The following is a 19199-nucleotide window of genomic DNA, read 5'->3' as shown; positions in this document are numbered from 1 at the left end:
CTACAAACTCCTTCTATGCTCTATTGGATCCATGATGTGGACTTTTAGATTCATTTATAAGACTTATAGGTCAGATCAACCCTTAAGCATAAATTACACCTTGGAGAAAGAACTAATCATGGCATGCAGCAAATAAAATTCTTTGATGACTCAACACAAGCATTAATGGAACATTATCTTGAGTCTATTGTAGCTAGCATGGCCATGAATCATGATCATAGCCCTACTCGCATAGTCAAAAGTGTTACTCACATAAATCTTATGAAATATGCATAAATAGCTAAACTAGCCTCATTGGATGCAATTCCTACGACGCATAATGTATGGCCTAGATAACCTGAACCATAGGTTATACAATTTTAAGTATTAAACCATAATTGTTCTGCATGCATCAATGTCTCATGCATAAATATTCGCCAACTTAAAACAGAGATATCACATAAGTTTAGAGGCGTACTATGTTCCTTCACTAAATTTAATGGTGATTAAATTTAGATTCAATAGATATCTCACGCATCCGTATATGATCATCTCATAAAAAAAGTAAGTACAGGCAATTCTACTTGTGCATAGTGTCCACATGTAGATTCTACCATTAGTAACATGTGTCAGATAGCTCCTTGACGCAAGTACTAATAACTACCTACTATGCTTCCATCACTAACTCTACACTTGGATGCAATAGGAGTCGCATGCATAAGAATTCAATCATTATCATAAATAAAGATAACATAAACATTTATACATCTGAATCGAATGATTCCACAACATAAAATGTAAGGAGTAAACATATATTATATCCATGCAAGTGGTTCAGACAAGAGCAATTGGAAAGAATGTCACTTGGATAAACGAGCACCGCCACCCAACCTAGAACTAACCTTCATCGGTTCACCCCCGAGCCGAGAGTTCTTTCCATGGATCACCTACCTCTGTTGATCTCTTCAATGGGTATTTAATACGCTATTTCATGATATGGTTTTTATTAGTGGCGTCCCGCTTTTATGGATATTCTTTATCCATTGGCCCAAACTTTTCTCAGAAAATCTCACCTTTCTCTCCCGCGAGGCTTTTCCTCATAAAAGATTGCCTTTCTCTCCCACAAATCTTTTATGTTCTTCTACGTAACTCAATGGATATTTATCTCCAATCCATCAAGCATATCTAGAATTGAATCTAGAAGTTTTATCGTGAAAGAATTATCCCTTCCCATTCACCAATGGGATCTGGCAAGAATCTCATCTCTTGGTGTCTCACTTTTCCAAGTGATTAATTTATTTTATTTATTTAATAATGAAGTATTTACTTTTCTTGTTACACATCGGACCTAACTTTTCCTAGCTTAGGTTATCAATGTTTTACATACAATGGAGGGGTGTTACATACTCCCCCCTTAAATTTACACCGTCCTCGGTGTATTACTGCATCTTACAATATTATTTCCTCATTCACAAATAGTTGTTTCTGAATTTACATGTTCCCATGACCTTTCCATCTGATGCAGATCTTCCAATAAAAATATATCGATTCCAAAGGAGTCCTCCAAGCACATCTCCTTCCATCGCTACCTAGAACATGGGTTTCAACCAATTTTGTGAGAGATTTTATATGCAGAAACTCAACTTTGTTTACCACAGTTAATATCATAACTTGATATACAGTACTACTATTTGAGTAACTACAGGTTATGTTACTTGATATACAGTACTACTATTTCCTTCCTCTGGATATATTCCTATACAACCTAGTTGTGATTTCCTTCACCTGGATGTATTCCTATACACCTTGTTTTACATATAGGCGGTGAATTCTTCCTCCTCTGAGGCGGTAGAGCCTAACAATCATGGGCCTAGGCTAAGGAGATGGCCATGAAGGCAGTGAGTCAGAAATTATCCATGATTCTCAAATTCCTCCATGGATTATGGAGGGCGGAGGCATGGTGTTGAGAGAGCTCTGTTTTTTTTGCATGATGACAAGTTATGTGCGTTTCGAGTTAATTGTAATAATGTGTGTTTCGTGTTGATTGTGATACTGTTGTTTGCATTACTCTAGCTCTAGCCTTCGTCAAAATTGGGAATAATGGGGTTAATAAACCTATTATTTTCGGGAAATATTTGTATTTTGATGACACTCAACCCAATCTCTCGATGCAATTTTTCTAGTCAACGGCTTGCAAAAAAAAATATTTGGTCCACCCCACGAAGTTTCTACGAGATAGATCATTCGAGTTGGAGAAAAATTCTTTGTAACTAACCCTAGTTATGCCTGAGGTTTTGTCAACACCAATTTTTTTTTTGCATAAGTTAGATCATTCCAGTTGGACACAAATTCTATCTAACCAACCATAGTTATGCCTGTGTTGAAAATTACGACTGTTAAAATATATACATATACACACACAATTCTGCCTGTGTTGAAACTTACAACTGCTAAAATATATACATATATACACAGGAGGAGATTTATATTTAAATGCGTTTAGTGAGAGGTATTTATTTTATAAGCAAATGTTGCTTGGTAAGTATGTAATACTGGTTAATTTAAATGGCTATTTTAATTATTTAATAATAAGGTATTAATATTTATAAACTATTTAACTTATAGAGTTATATTAATGTTCATTCAAAGAACTTATCCACTAATAATTTTAACAATGATATCAGAAGACTTTTACTAAACTAATTAAGTAAAAAGATATTAAAAACCTTTACAATATATAGATTTTTAATAAATTTATTTGAAATATAATATATGTAAAAAAATATTTTTTTTTATAAATTATTTTAAATAAAATTCTGAAAGGATGGAAAAACCAATAATAATATTAAATTTTTAACATATTATCATTGAGTTTTATAACTTAGTATGAGAGAGATGTTGTCACGTAAAATTACATTTTAAAATAGTAAAATAATAATTTAAATTGACAAATTAAAATAACGATAATAAAATAAATTATTTTCAGCCATAATTAAAATACAATCACCAATAAGAACATTTTAAATATATACGCGAACAATTCCAATCACAAGTAAGAACATCATAATATTTAAATCAACATAATAATATACAAAAACACTTATCTGCATAAAAGGAAGTAACTAGCTGCACATTATACCTAGCCCTAGACCTCGTGGTCCATCAATATTGACCATGAGTCATTCCTAAGCTTCTTTTTTTTCACAATATTGTAATCTAGGTTAGGATCTTAGAATCTCTTACACTGGCAAATTTAAATACCACTACAAACTACTTTGCAAAGTGGAATGTAAATAACAGTAAATCGACTAGTGCACATTATAGATAACTTTTTACAATTTTCAATAACCCAACTTTGTTATATTAAAAAACTTTAATACAACTATCTATGACTCCTGGGAAATGGCCCTCATACATCCATTGATACAAGAATATAAACTAGAGCTTGTTGTCAACAACTATGAAAACAAACTGCCCGGAACAAGATACACTGACCATCTAGCTAATGTAGAGCTCTTCACAGTTGCCTTGGTAATACCCTGAACACACATGTTAGTCTTTCTGTTCCCATTCTGCAGCATTTCCTCTATCAATGGTCCTAGTCCTTTAGGCCATTGAACACAACTCACCAACCTTCCCTCTCGTTGATCAATCACCCATCAATGCCTCAACATAGAGGGACCCCTACTGAGTTTTTCACTACTCCATTTGTGAACAAATCTCAGTTGCCCATTACTGCTCCTCAACTCCTTTCGGACTTCTTCTCTCTATTTCCTTCCTGTGTTACTCCAATGAAGTCAAATTTTGGGCTGGAGGGTTGCCACCTATCACTACAAAATTTCCTTCTCTTCAATGAACTTGAGCCAATCCAATTTTCTCACTTAATTGTCCTTTGTCCTTCAAGGTGTCAACACTTGAGCTACTCCAACATATTTCCACTCCTAGCAGATATTATATCCTTGTCTAGTCTATAGTTAGGGCTCCTTGGGCACCTCCTATTTCCTTCCAACAACCTTGAGATTCCCAACCAAAATCTATCCAAAATAGTCCCAAACATGGATCTCAACACCTAGCAATAATCAACAACATGAAGAATACATACCTTGAAGATTGCTTTACATAACTCCCGAAGTTTCTAATCATTGGTTAGGGCACACTATAGTCTAGATCAGCCCTGCAACTTTGGTCAGATATTCTTCAAAAGCATGTGGTCTCATTCCCTTTACAAACCTCCACCATTTTTTTCCATAATAGACTGATACTACCACCTATTTAGGCCTTTTAGCTCTCCCAATTGAGACTACGGTGGCTTGGCCCTCTCTCATCAGGTCACAGAGCTTCTCGTCCTATATTATGAGAGAAAACCTCCACAAATGATGCACAAAATTGCTCCTCCTTCACTTGGCCTAACCTTCATCCTACTTGGCTTTTACATTCATGAGAAATGGTACCTGAAACATATGAATATCTCCTCTTCGCTAATATCCAAAGATCTATGACCAAGAAAGAAGTATTCTTCCTTAAGCAAGTTTCTCTTGTGTTTTTGGGATGCCAAAATTCAGTCTCACAATCCTTTATTTATATGAATCTTATTTGACAACAACTATCCCTCTCTTAGGTTATCCTAAAATAAGGACAACTTGTCTTTTGTTACACAAACCCATATCCATGCAAAAAAAAAATCGTTTCTCCACTTTGGCACATGCTCTCTCAGTGCTTAAAGTTTTCCCTTGCTCCTTTACGTAGAAAATTAATGATCTACACCCTTAATCCAATTTAAAAGTTTGCAAGTGTTTGTTTTGGCCCAACCCACATGTTTTTTCATGCTAATATAAATTTCAGTATGCATTCATTGCAAACATTAAAGAGTACTTCTACTATTTTTCACTTTCTTATCAGTTGAAAAATAACACCTAATTTTGGCAAGCATTCACACTTATGAGACCTTATTTTTTCTCAATTTTACCATGGAAAAACCTCACATCCTCTTAGGGAAAACTAGCCTTCAAAGGAGGTTTTTATTGCTTAAGAAATTACAAGATAAGTTAACAAAAATCATTGTATTATCTCCCCTTTTCTGTTGTAGCATTAAATGCAAATTCTGGAAATTTGTTCCTTGCTGAACAATTCAGATTTTCGCTGAATCTCATGCCTAGTTTTTCTACATTTTTTCACAGCGCGGCAAATTGAAAATTGTGCCCAGAATCTACCACAAAAATTGTGCCAACTGCTGATTGTACCTCCTCAAAATCTGTGCCTGAATACTGCTGAAATATGCCTCAAAAAATGCATTTCCTATAGGTGCTAGTCCCAAATTTTGTGCCTCGAATTTCAGGCCAGACTAGTATTGCTCCTCCGCAAACTACGTGTTGGTATTCTCCTTGTTTTTCATGTATGTTGCCTCGATTTCTATGCTACCAATCTCTCAAAATTCATGCAGCTGCTCTCTTAGAGAATTGTGCCTTTTCTCCTTGATTTTCGTGTTGCTAGTACAATCAATTCCTTGGAATTTGTGCTCCTTCCTTGGCTAAAATTTTTTCTCTACAATTTATCCTTCTCTCCTTGAAGTTTCTCCTCTCCTCTCTTCTCCTCATGCTCTATCAACTGTGAAGTGAGGAATGAGATCAGTTTTCCTCTTTTGTCTCCTTGGAAAAGATTGAATCCCTAAACCTAGGATCCAATGGTTGAGATTTAATCTCTAAATATCAAGATGTGTGTTTGAGATCAATTCTCCCAAATGACCCCGCTCACACATTGGCCCCATCACTTAAAAGTCTCCCGATACCCTTTTCAAGTTGTGTATTTTTTTCTATTTTTTTGATAAAGTGATTTTTCAACACACTTTAATATTAGAAAAGTGCACTTAGTACTTTATACATAAATCACTTTATAAAGTGCAAGTGACTTTGATATTAGAAAAAGTACATGGTACAACACTTCTAAGTAGGTTTTCCACCCATGACATTAATATAACTCATAAAACTCACCAAGACAAAATCAATTAATGTATTCGCTAGGCTAAAAGGGATAAATGCTTAGTAACACCTATCCTTGGTACTATTTTCGACACTTCCTCTTACCAAGGAAGGTGTTTCTCACCACTCCCATCATGTCTCTAAAGAAAACACACTTTACTCTTGGCAAAGACTTGGTGAGAATGTCTGCTACCTGCTCATCAATGGTACTCAAGCTTCACTTCTCCTTGTTGATCCCAGTCTCTAACAAAGTGGTATCTGATATCTATATGTTTTGATTAGTCATGAAATGTTGGATTCCAATAAATTCTAATACAACTTTGATTATCACAGTAAATTATAATTGATCACAACCTCTAACCATATAATCCATGAAGCATCTTGTGAAGCCATAATTCCTTGCACCCTGACTGACTAGCTGCCATATACTCTACCTTTCTGCTGCTCAATGCCACTGACTTATGTTTCCTACTGAACCATGACACAATTTCCTAGCCCAATGAGAAACAATATTCGAAAGTACTCTTCCGGGCACATATTTATGGGCTAGGGAAGGTATGCAGGAGATATCCTGAGGAGATTCTGTATGGATGGTTGCGGGCCTATGGCTACTCTGAGCCAAGAGTTCTTTCAATGGATCACCTACCTATGTTGATCCTTTAAGGTTGCAACACTTTAGCTTCTACAACATACTGCCACTCCTAGTAGATATGGTATCCTTCTCTAGTCTGCACTTAGGGCTCCTTAGCACCTGTTACAATCAACAACATGAAGAATACATACCTTGCAAATGGTTGTGCATACCTCCTAAAAAATTTTATCAATGGTTATGGCACACTACATTCCATGTCAGCCCTCGAACTGTGTCAAATCCTCTTCAAAATCCTATGGTCTCCTTCCCTTTACAAACCTTCACCATGTGCTTCCCTAAAATATTTCTACAACCACTTGTTTAGGCCTCTTTCAACCCTCCCAATTGACACTATAGTTGCTCGACCCTATATCCTTAGGTCACAGAGCTTCTCGCCCTATATTATGAGAGAAAACCTCCACAAATGATGCACATAATTTCTCCTCCTTCACTCGACATGATATGCATCCTACATGGATTAGAGAGTTATGATAAATAAGCCCTAAAACAAATCAATCTATCTTCTTCGCTAAGCTCCAAAGGTCTACGACCAAGACATGATTATTCTTCCCTATGTGAGTTTCTCTTTTTTTCTTGGATGCTAAAATGGAGTCTCACAATCCTTTATTTATATGAATAGGTATGTGACAATGAATAGCCCTCTCTTAGGTTGTCCTAAAACTAGGTTAACTTGTCTTTTGTTGAACAAACACATATCCATACAAAAAATAATCATTTCTCCACTTTGGCACATGCTCTCTTGGTGCTTGAAGTTTCTCATTGCTCCTTTAAGGGTGCTCTTTCATCTCCAAGGGTCAAATCAACAAAAATCCTACTGGTTTCACACCCATAACCTTGGGTGCAAAGCTAACTTGCTTGTATTCTTAGCCCACAAAAGTCCATTTGTGGTGCCATTTCCTCAAAAAACCCAAACCCTAGGGCTTAGAGCACATCCCAAGCTAAAACTCCATAAGAAATGATGAGAACCAAAATATCAACATGTCCATGAACAAGGTGCTAACCTAAAAACTACAACGGAGGTGGGATTAAAACTCCATAAGAAATTATGAGAACCAAAATATCAACATGTCCATGAACAAGGTGCCAACCAAAAAACCTACAACTCAATCAATGTTTTTTGCTTCCCAAGTGGAACACCCTTCTTCGGGGCCCACTAGTCCCTCTATAATGCCAACCTTCCATGGAGCCTTATGGCTAGAGATTTTTTTTTATTAATAGGGATCTAGGAGCTCATGTTGTGTCTAGGGATTTGAGGCCATAACTCGATCGATCAGTTCCAGAACCTAAGTGGTGCATCCTTCTTTAGAACCTACCAATACCTTTCTGATGCCCACCTTCCAAGGCTCACCAATGGGTCATTAGTACTCTAGTTGGTTCTAGAGTCCCAGCATAGAACTCACCAACAAAAATCCCTTATCATTTCTAGAACCCCTCACTAGGTTCACCAACTAGTTCATAAATGAATCCATTATCGAATTGAGTACCTGCATGAATGTGTGTGTCACCAAATGATGGAATAATCAATGGATAATGAAGATGGATGAAGGTATGAATGAGATGACTGAATGAATGCCTTCACATGAAACACCTTTATATATGCATGGCTTTTCCACTACCATGTGACACTCCTAGAATTCTCGTGGCCCCAGTTGCCCCTTTCACCCAACACCGAACACTTCCATTCATTTCCTTTACCATGGAGTTGCACTACCCCCCATACTCTTTTACATGGAGTTTCACTTACCCCGTACTATTTTCCATGTAGTGGGATTCACAACCAAACATTATTTTATTAATAAAAATATGTATAATGTTTACAATATTTACAATCTTGGCCATCCGACCATTTTTGCAACATAACATACATGTCCCTAGGTCAACTAGCCACAAAATCCATTTACACATATACATAGGCACACAGGCCTACAAAAATGACTTTGAATCATCAGCCTAATCGTTATGTACATTCGTCTCACGCGCCTAATATCAAAGTATTTATATTTACATCATAATTCAACAAGGGTATTACATGAAGACTCTACCACCTCAAGGGTTTAACAGGCTAATGTGAGTACTCTTCAAGGCTTGGTCGCAGTGGAGAATGATATTTTTCGTGGGTCCAACATTCATCCCCAATGTATGGTGTTTGTATGCCTGGTAACTATCTCTCTATGGTCGTTGCTTGTTACTTGGACAATGAAGTTTAGGTCTGGCATCTTTCTAGCGGCATGAGTTGCACTACCAAAGTAGGAGGATATTTTACTCCTGCGTTACCTGTGAGGTGGTGGGTACATGATATTTTTTCTTTTTCCAAGATCTATTTGATTATCTGGTAGCATGACCCGTGCTTGTGGTAAACGGTGTTATGGTGTAGGGGATCGATCCAGCCTCATAAGTCTCGTGTAGAGGCTCAAGCCATGGAGATTGTTGTATCCTTCCATGCAGTGACTTCCCCACCAATCATTCAAAAGGAAATTCGCAAGTGGGAAGGCCATGTTTCAAAGGAGTACCTTTCTCGATCTGACATTGAGGTGCTTAATCAGGTATCTTACTGGATTCCTGACCCTAGTCACACTAGCGGAAGAAGGGATCAATTTGTACAATTTGTCACCCTTCATTGGAAGCTAAAGGGACTGTTGGGATATGTCCTCTTCGAGAAGCATGGAGATAGAAATTATGTCATCTCTTTCTTAAATGAACTCCAGAGGAATCAGTGGAAGATGTAGGACAATATGACCAATTTGGACGCTTTCCTGGCTCACATTGAAAAACATGTCTAGTGCGAGTTTAAATTTAAAGAGCCTCCTGGTTCAAGGGTGGATAATCCAGTCATTGTTACCTCTTCGGATTCTTGATCTGTATTATATGCAATGGTCTTTGCTAATGGTTCCCTCTGGAAGAAATCTAGTAGCTTTTATTGACTTTGCTCTTGGGATTTCCTTCTCCTCCCCTAAACCCATTTCTGAATATGGCATCATGTCCAAATGCAATGCATTTCTTCAATGAAATTATTTTTTTTCGAGCCTCAAATGGTTTTGGTTCTTCAAAATTGACAATTAGTTACTACTGCGTGGATATAGACATATTAAAAAGAGATCCAGATGATATTTTCAAAAAAAAATTGTCTTCGAGAATGTGTTTTACAAATGGTTTCTACTTTTAGCAAATTTTAGCAATACAAAAGTAGGAAAATGGCTTATAGAATATTGTTGCAAACTCATTTTTAACACAAATACAAAAAATGAATGTGGGTCAACGCCTGCAAACAGTGTTGGGGAGGTTGGAACTGGATACAGAGGCTTATTAAAGCTTGATGTGAAGCTATTTTAACCGAAATTGATGTCGGTCGATAGTTTTCAGCAAAGGGATGTGAGTTAATGGTTTTGAGCAAATTTTAGAAATGGATGTGGAACAATAACATAATTGAATTTGGGTCAATTGTTTTAAGCATCACAGTTAAGAAAGGAGGTAAATGGTCAAGAGAATGTTTCTCAAGCAATTTTGAGAAATGAATATAGTTGTTTCCACCAATTACTAACAACATGTCATAAGAAATGGTCTGCAGATGGAATATATGGTGATATGGTGAATGTTTGAGAAGAAATATAACAAGAAGGGCTTAAAGGGTTCCACAGAAAAATAATTCAAGTAAATTGGGTAGATAAATTGGTTTTCATCATGTTGGAAATGGGAGTGTTGAGCTTATTGTTGGTATCAGACCCCAACTCTGCAATGGACACTAATTCCCATACGCTACAGGATCCTCAGTACCCCCAAATGAAATTGCTACAAATGTTTTCAGTTTCACAATGACATTGTTTCGCAAGCCTTGGAACAAACTGGCTTATTATAAATTAGTATTCATTAAATGCGTAAGGGTATTGATCAAATGATTGTTTTAAACGAAATCTTCTCTACAGATAGTCTCTTTGCAAACCTGCAATGGGACATATATCAAATAATTGATGAGTCAAATTCTTAATTCAAAATATGAAGCTTAGGTTTTTATATATAACTCGACATTGGAATATATACTTTGAGTTCTGAATTGTTTGGATTGTGGAGCATAATCATATCCTGACAATGATGGTAAACTTCTGAAGCCATCTGTGCGACTTCTCTAAATGAAGAATCTCCAACAGGTGAATCATAAACTCCTGTGTTACCATGAATAGACTTTGACCATCATTCAAACTCAAAAAAATGTCATGTAGACACGTGCCCTGCATGCAATGCCCACTAGTGCCCTTTTCATAATAAAACCATGGTCAACTAAAAAAGGAACAACTAGTGGGCGCGCGAGGATATGAGCTTGGAGGCAATCCACTCGTCCCCATTGTGTGGAACCCATTTCTTTACATTTTATAAACACGAGTTTGATGCAATCCACTTGACCCCACTGCATGGATCCCATTTCTTTACATTTTATAAACACTGTAACATGTAAAGGCTAAGGCTATGGTCATGTTTGTCATTTTTGTGTTACAAATAGCTTCAAGAGATGACCACCTTCTTTGAAGACAGAATTAGGACACATGGAAATCAACTTTTTTTATCTAGTATGGGTGTCTCGTGGTATCTTTAGAGTTATGAAAAGGCGTTATCACATAAGGTTAAAGTCTTAAACAGTTAGGTAACGAACTGTGCTTTCCAGACTCCACTTTTAATGAATTGAATGCTCTTGTCCTTATACTCTTGAACAAAGTGGAGTTTCATACTCTTGAACAGAATGGAGTTGCAAAGCGTGAGCATAGAGTCACTCTCTAAATGTTGGATCTATTGTTGTTGGAACCACTGGTTAAGGGTCAACCATATGGAAAAAAAAGTTTGATAAACACCGCAAAAAATAAATCTATTGATCAGGGCGATGACGTTACCATAGAAATCCCGTGAATTCCCTTTAAAGCCATTTCGATTCAACAGGGGATGAGCTGTAGAATGATTGTTTATAATTTCCTTTTTTATGCTCTTGTTAGCTCGAGAGAAGAAAGGAGAAAGGGAGAAAGGTTCAAACATTTTTCTTCGCCTTTATTTTAGAGTGAATTTGTATAAGGTCTTGACTGAACAAAAGCACTATAGGTTTAGAAGTTGGTTCACTGGGCTAGCCCGAAAGAAGACAGATTGTACTCATGCATTCTTTAGTGAACTATGAAAGGGAAACAAATGGAATAGAGGATTATGGGGTGTGTTGGGGAGGACAGCCCCTAGGAGCAACTCAATTTAATGTTTAGTGTGGCACAGAGGAGGAAAACCCTTATCATATTCAAAAAAATCTTGGTATTCTTGCAGGAGGAGTTGAAGGGATGCTGGCAAACCCTGAGGATTTTCAAAAATGTCTTAGTATTCTTGCAGGAGAGGGACGTTGGAGGAGTCTTTTTATCTGATTTGGTGGCTTCATAAATAAGCTTGTCCTTTGCATTTCTATTAAGAAATAGTAAATAGTAAATATCTATTTTTTCCTACAAAGAAAAATCACAAGCACTTTGCAGATAATAAATAGTAAATAGCAAAAATTGCAAATAGTAAATAATAAATATTTGGTTTTTTTCCTAGAAAGAAAAATCATTTTGAATTTCTACATATTTGATTAAGTCGTCTCTAAAATATCTTATTAAACTGGTCAAGGGATGTAGCAATAACTAATTAATACAAGTTCTGAGCATCTTCTTTTGCTTTGCTTTGATGCCTTCGCTTTAGCAGCAATTGGAAATGGCTTCTCTGTAAACTACACCTGCTCATTGCTTTGCTTTGATGCCTCCACTTTAGCAGCCACTAGAAATATGGCTTCTGGGTAAATTTCACATGCCTATGGTTTTGATGCTAGTTGCTTACCCGATTATTCACTTGAAATACTTGAAATATAAAAAGTTGAGGGATAGAAGTATGTCCCTCCTTGTTTTTTCGTGGCTGGATGGTCCTTAGGACTCTTACTTAGCTAACTAGTATGGCTCAGTGTTCTGTCAGCAAAGACATAAATTCATGAGGAAATCCATGTGTTTCCGATAGCATGAGCTAGAACAGGTAACACAACGAGATAAATATGCTTATTGTGCCACCGTTATCTCGGTAATTTCACTGGTAATTCTACTGGTATTTTTATTGGTTATACTTGAACTACAGTTGTACCTGGAATTAGAATTGTAGGATATGTAGCAAAGTCTACGGCTATACCTGAACTTAGAATTGTAGGATATGCAGCAGAGTCTGTACCTCACCAACTACCGAACAAACGAGCCAAGTTGCACTAGAAGAGGAACAGGCCCTATATTCTCACCATCGAGGTGTTACAAAGGACCAGATGGCAGTGTCACGAAGACAGCATGTTGTTTAGCATATGCCTATACCCATCTAGATAGATGAGCGCATCGATCGTTTCGTCCATCATACTTGTATTTTAGACGCATCTGAGGCTTCCCAAAATGCATGCACATCAGTCTCCTGCATTCGTGCCAGTCCTCAAAGCTTCCTTGGTGCGTACCCACCACTTCGTAGGCGTAGCACGTAGTACCCATTTCAAAGCCTCGAAACATTGTTGTTCCATCACTTCTCTTTCAAATCTGTTTAGGAAGGCATCTACCTTACTCAACCCATCATAAGTAGGCATATCCCTTACTTCTGTTGATATGCAGCGCAATGATCTTTTCATCATATTGCAGTTTAGCATTTTCACCTCGTCCAACTCTTCCATCAATCTATTTCCTCATCAGAATCCGATGTATGAGAGCTTTCGCACTCCCATGAGATTCGTCTATCCGCGGTGGGATTCACCTAGTCTTTCTCTCACACGGTTATCTTGTAGATGCATTCCAAGTCATCGTCGCTTTCAGAGTCGCACATTGGCTTCTTGTAGTGTGATCCTTCTGCAGGGTCCAAAGGTACGACTATGCGCAGAAACTTTTTCTCAAAAATAATTTTGCGCTTCTTCATATTTATCACCCCGTTCATGTCAATGGCCCAATCTATTCCTAATAGCGTGGGGTAGGGATTATTTTCATCCATAATCTCTATCACTTCAAAGTCTGCTAGCATGCTTGCTCCTTCAATATCCATGGTGATTCCCTGCAATCTCCTCATAGGTGTGATATTTTGCTGGTTCTCCATTCGCAGCTGGATAGGAGACCATCGTAGCATAGGCCTTCCCATGCTCTCCCATGTCTGCTTTCGTAGAACGTTCACATCTGATCCTCCAATCTGCCTTCCCATATTCACCAATCTGCGTAGTCAATCTCATTTCTCTTCCCATCCTCGTCGCATGCTTTCCAATCTTCCAGACTACGCGCAGTTCTCCTGGTGTGTTCCCAAGGCATGCTTTCCAATCTTCAACACCTGAGCTTCTACAACATACCGCCACTCCTAGTAGATATGGTATTCTTCTCTAGTCTGCACTTAGGGCAACTTAGCACCTAGTTACAATCAAAAACATGAAGAATACATACCTTGCAAATGGTTGTGCATACCTCATAAATTTTTTGATCAGTGGTTATGGCACACTACATTCCATGTTAGCCCTCGAATTGTGGTCAAATCCTCTTGAAAATCATATGGTCTCCTTCCCTTTACAAACCTTCACCATGTGCTTCCCTAAAAGACTTCTACAACTACCTGTTTAGGCCTTTCAGCCCTCCCAATACAGATTATAGCAGCTCAACCCTATATCCTTAGGTCACAGAGCTTCTTGGCATGTATTATCAGAGAAAGCCTCCACAAATGATGCACATAACAGCTCCTCCTTCACTCAGCGTGATATGCATCCTACATGGCTTATAGAGTTATGATAAATAATCCCTAAAACAAATCTATCTATCTTCTTCGCTAATCTCCAAAGGTCTACGACCAAGACATGATTATTCTTCCCTATGTGAGTTTCTCTTTTTTGCTTGGATGCTAAAATGGAGTCTCGCAATGCTTTAGTCACATGAATATGTATGTGACAATGAATAGCCCTCTCTTGGGTTGTCCTAAAACTAGGTTAATTTGTCTTTTTTTGAACAAACCCATATCCATACAAAAAATAATCATTTCTCCACTTTGGCACATGCTCTCTTAGTGCTTGAAGTTTCTCATTGCTCCTTTAAGGGTGCTCTTTCATCTCCAAGGGTCAAATCAACAAAAACCCTATTGGTTTCACACCCATAACCTTGGGTGCAAAGCTAACTTTCTTGTATTCTTAGCCCACAAAAGTCCATTTGTGGTGTGACTTTCTGAATATGGCATCATGTCCAACTGCAATGCATTTCGTCAAAGAAATGAAGTTTTTTCGAGCCTCAAATGGTATTGGTTCTTCAAAATTGACAATTAGTTACTACTGTGTGGATATAGACATATTAAAAAGAGATTGAGATGATGTTTTCAGACATTTTTTGGCCTCAAGAATGTGTTTTACAAATGGTTTCTTCTTTCAACAAATTTTAGTGATACAAAAGTAGGAAAACGGCTTATAGAATATTGTTGTAAACTCATTTTTTACACAAATACAAAAAATGAATGTGGGTCAACACCTGCAAATAGTGTTGGGGAGGTTGGAACTAGATACAAAGGCTTATTGAAGATTTATTAGATGGGGTTGAACTGGCTGTACAGTCTTTGCCAGATTTCAGAACTAGCAAGAAAGATAATTTCCTTGGAATTGAAATTGACCCCTTTGCCTATGTAAATAGATGGAAAGAGATAATCATCTTTATTCCATCTATTTACATAGGCAAAGGGGTCAATTTCAATTCCAAGGAAATTATCTTTCTTGCTAGTTCTGAAATCTGGCAAAGACTGTACAGCCAGTTCAACCCCATCTAATAAATCCCATTTAAAAATCTGAAACATACTTACAGATTGTTCAATGCTTGATTGAACCCATAATTTACATTGATGACTAAGATTCCCTTGTTCTTGCCATCCTATCTCAAAAACCATTGAAGAACAGACACGATTAGATAAAAGTAGATTGATTAGACAAACCGCATCTTCTGTCCATGAGCAAGAGTATACATTAATAGTAATGACTGCTTTCTGATTAACTATTAATCGAAATACTCGTATGTTCCCTTGCAAGAGTTCTAGGGTTTTTATCAGTGATATCTTTTCCGGTAGTTTCAAAGAATGGAAATCTTGGAGCCATAATGAAATCTTTTTAATCTGGTCTTGATCTTCTGCTAGTGTAGATTTCACGATACTGTCCTTTCCGTATAGCTGTGCAAAAGGATTAGGTTCAATTGCATTACGGAATTCCATATTCTGATAATCCCAAGGTTCTGTAAATGTTCTTAAATACTGCAAGGTTCTCAATACACATTGAGAAGCTCTGATTTGAATTTTCTTCTGACACCTGCCATTTCTCATCTCCCAATCAGCAAAAGGTTGAAAGAACTCATATTGAGGAAAAGAGTCAGTATTTACAAAAGCTTCTGTATTTTGCTGGAGATATGCTGCTTCAATTTCTTCAAACAGATCTGGAATTTTTAGAGATTTCAAAAAGCGTTCAACTAAACCATTCATATTTACCTCCTCCAGTTCTAACATTTTTGAAGAAATATATACAGAGATAGAAAACTCAATTGCACCAATAATCTGATAATAATTAAGAGTTTTCAATACTTTAATCATCTCTGGAGTGTAATGACTAAGCCAAGTGTCATCCATCTGCAAAAAGTAGAGCTTGACCTGTAAATTGGGTAGAGGATAAACCTTTACCAGTTCTTCATTGAGATTGAGAAACACACCAACATTTTTATGTTGCCAAGCTTGGCATCTTTGGATCCACTGATTTCTGCGTAGTCGGAGACCAATTATCTTCTTGATTTGATCAGTGACATCAGATAACAAATATTCTAAAATCTTGAAACGCTGTACAAAAGTTTCAAAAGAATCATCAGCTGTACTTTTTCCTGCAATGGTGAAAAGACTTTCACTATGTACATGCACCTTATTCATTTCTCTGGTTAAAGCATCTGGTAAGAAGTTTGAATTACCAGGAATCCATTCAACATCAAATTCATACATTTGGAACCACATCTGCCAAGCTAATAATCTGCCACGAGCCAATTGCTGAGAAATCTTGGCATTCATGAAATACTTGAAATTCATGGAATCAGTCCTAATTAAAAACTTTGAGGGTGCTAAATAAATTTCAAACTTTTGAATTCCATTGAATATGGCAAGGGTTTCTTTTTCAGCAGGAAAATATCCTTTTTGATGTTGTGAGAATTCACCTGAAGCATAAGCACAAAGAACTTCTTCAATATTTTCTCCTTCTTCCCTCTTTTCAAAAAGAGTGGCTGCCCAAAAATTGTCGGAAGCATCAGTCTGTAAAATGAGAAATCCATTTCCAGGCGGTTTTAATGTAGGCAATGTCTGGCATTCTTGTTTTAATAACTGAACCGCTTGAGTAGCTTCATCAGACCAACCACCATTAATAAATTCTCTAATTGGAGATGTTTTCTCAGAGAGATTAGGAATATACTTATGAACATAATTGAGAATTCCGAGAAATATCTGAATCATAGGCTTATCCTTCAATTGATCAGGAAATTCAGATAATTTATGTAAAACATGAGGCTGCATCTGAATTTTACCTTTACTGACCGTGATGCCCAGAAAATCAATGTTGTCTTGAAATAAAACCATTTTCTTTTCGGATAGCACTAATCCATGGTTTTTTGCTTCTTCAAGAAATATTCGGAGATGCTTCAAATGAGAGTCAAGATCTGGACTAAATACAAGAATATCATCAATATATACAACTATAAAATCGTATGAACCAAAAATATGATCCATCCGACGCTGAAAGAATGCAGGAGCATTTTTTAAACCAAACGGAACAACTCGCCATTGATAGAAACCAGCAGGACAAGTAAATGCAGTTTTTGGACGATCTTCTTCTGCAATTTGAATTTGATAATATCCTGATTTCATATCAAATTTGCTGAATATCTTACTGCCATGAATCTTCTGCATGATTGTTTCTTGTCGAGGCATAGGATAATTAAAGCTTTTGGTTATAGCATTGAGAGGCTTATAATTGATAACCATCCTATCTTTACCACGAACAATTTCAGAATGATTATGAACTAGAAATGCAGAACACGAATAATGAGATTCACTTTCTTCAATCAACTTAAGATCTAACAATTCTTGAATCTGTTTTCGCATTTCTTTTTCTTCTTCTGGAGTGCAGGGTATCAATTTTCCAGTTACTCCATTATCATGCAAAGTTATAATTTCTTGTTTTGGGCTCTGAGTTGTCCAAAAAGCTTGAGGATTATTTGAGCAACATTTTAACAAATCCTCATAAATCTGAATCTGTTCAGGAGACCAATTAGGATCCCTATTGGCCTTTTGGGTAGGTTGAGATTTAGCTTCATAAATCTTTAACACTTCTTCCCAATCATGAGATTCTTTTCTCTCTTTGGGTTGCCTCTTTAATCCTACCTTTTTCTGACTCGGATCTTTTCGGGCTTCAGAATTAGCCATAGTTAACCTGGGGATTGAAACTGCTTTCTTCTTGATGTTACAAATGATTTTATCATTGCTAATCGTAACAGGCAATACAGAATTGATGAAAGGCATTCCCAGAAATAAACTTGCTGAATTATCATAATGCTGTATAGCTGAAATCTTAATAATAACCCCCCCAAGTTTCATTGAAACATTATCAACATAATGAGTCAGATTAACAGATCCACCAATGGTTTCTGATCTAATGATATGCTGTAAAGGCTTCCATAATCCCTTAAAAAGAGACGGTCGAGCTAGATTATTGGAACCACCAGTATCAATAAAAGCATCAACAGAAATCCATTCACCACGAACTTGAACTTCAACAGGAATATACAACAGATCACTAGTTCTTACGAGCTTTTTCAGAAAAGCTTGTTCTTCAGGAGAACTAGTTTTAGGAAGTGATGAGGAAGAAGACGCAACTGTCTTAGGATAGGGACATAAAGAATTCTGGATTGACTGTGGTTTGACTGAAAGTAAATTAGGCACAGAATTCTTAGTATCAACAGTTGTAGTAGTTGATACAGTGTCGGAGTATTCTTCTGTATCATCTTCTTCAAAAACAACAGAATCACTATCATCACTATAGTGATCTTCTTCATAAACTTCGGACTCAAGATCAGAATCTTGATAAGCAAGATTCATTTTATTACTGACATCGGGCAGAGACTCAGTATCAGAAAGAGAAGCATCAGTTAAAATATATACATCTGAAACTTCATCATCAGAATCAACAACTGACCAGTCATCTGCAAATTCATCTATATCAAAACAGGCTTTCAGTTTATTAGAGGAACTCTTTGGACATTTGCGTGCAAAGTGTCCTTCTTGTTTACAGATAAAGCAAGCATTATCTTTCTTCTGCTGTTTCCTCTTTTTCACATACCTAAATTTTTTGAATGGTCATTTAGGATTGACAACTCTCTTAGGTCTGTATTTACCATACCTTTTTGATTTCCTTTTTCTGAAAGGAGTCCAGGGTAATACAGAACGACACACATTCAAATTAGGAGAGATATCATGAACCTGTTTCTGCCAGCACAAATATTTAACTTTCTCTTGACATCTAAATAGGAGATCTATCCAATAGATTTGATCAATCT

Source organism: Pinus tabuliformis, chromosome 1_1 (genome assembly GCF_031772625.1).
Source record: "Pinus tabuliformis cultivar Carrire ecotype Pingquan chromosome 1_1, CPIR1, whole genome shotgun sequence".
Taxonomy (NCBI): domain Eukaryota; kingdom Viridiplantae; phylum Streptophyta; class Pinopsida; order Pinales; family Pinaceae; genus Pinus; species Pinus tabuliformis.
Note: the sequence above shows the minus strand (reverse complement) of the source record.